Source organism: Anopheles stephensi, unplaced genomic scaffold, assembly GCF_013141755.1.
Source record: "Anopheles stephensi strain Indian unplaced genomic scaffold, UCI_ANSTEP_V1.0 ucontig182, whole genome shotgun sequence".
Taxonomy (NCBI): Eukaryota; Metazoa; Arthropoda; class Insecta; order Diptera; family Culicidae; genus Anopheles; species Anopheles stephensi.
This window is the reverse complement of record NW_023405105.1, coordinates 1085-2005: the sequence shown is the minus strand read 5'-3', so window position 1 is coordinate 2005 and position 921 is coordinate 1085. Positions and strand designations below refer to the sequence as shown.

The 921-nt window shown below is 53.7% G+C and overlaps 1 non-coding gene across 1 annotated transcript; it reads right to left on the bottom strand.

Annotated features, from left to right (window-relative positions):
- Positions 1-232: 232 nt before the first annotated feature.
- On the bottom strand, positions 233-390 carry LOC118515726. The gene has a single exon (XR_004907358.1). It is a non-coding gene; the product is annotated as a 5.8S ribosomal RNA (ribosomal RNA).
- Positions 391-921: the final 531 nt, after the last annotated feature.

Genomic DNA, 921 nt, shown 5'->3' with positions numbered 1-921 from the left:
GTCGAACCGTGCGACTTGACGCGCGCTCGCTCTTCACCCATGCTCACATGTGTGTGTGTGTGTTTAGGTTTGTGTACCATACCTCGTATGTCTCTCTGTGTTAGCACTCTCACTTTCAGCGCCCACGGTCCCGACAAGGATGCGGATCCGAGCACGCCATGCTGCGACAGCCTACCCCCCTATGATGGGGTTCAGGACGGTCAGTTTGGTTAGAGTGTTGAGATAACTTGGTAGGCACTCAAGGATGTGTGCATCGGTCGGGTTGAGTCGTCCGATGCGCCATATGCGTTCAACGTGTCGATGTTCATGTGTCCTGCAGTTCACATTCTGACGCGCATTTAGCTGCGGTCTTCATCGATCCATGAGCCGAGTGATCCCCTGCCTAGGGTTTACGTACACACCGAACTAGTTGATGAATGAACCGACGTCCATCCATCCATTATACACATACCAACACACAACTCTGGTTCCCTAGTACCACACTGCAAGGCGCCCACGGCCCCGACGGTTGCGGAGCCGAGCACGCCAAAGTGCGACTGTCGATCACCCCGTTGTGACACGACAATCAGTCAGTGTATAAGGTACCCGGTACTACCAAAGTGTGCATCTTTACTGACCTTCGCCGAGGCAGTGGTATGTGTATCCCTTTGAAAGAGTTGCTTTCGCTCAACTCTACCAAGTGTGCTACACCATCTTGTGGTTGTAGCGTGCGCGTCAGCATATTGTGCCGACGATGCGTTTGGCAACCTCACTCCCGGACTTGTTTGATGGGTAATGATATGTCCATTATACCAAACCAACACACAACTCTGGTTCCCTAGTACCACACTGCAGGCGCCCACGGCCCCGACGGTTGCGGAGCCGAGCACGCCAAAGTGCGACTGTCGATCACCCCGTTGTGACACGACAATCAGTCAGTGT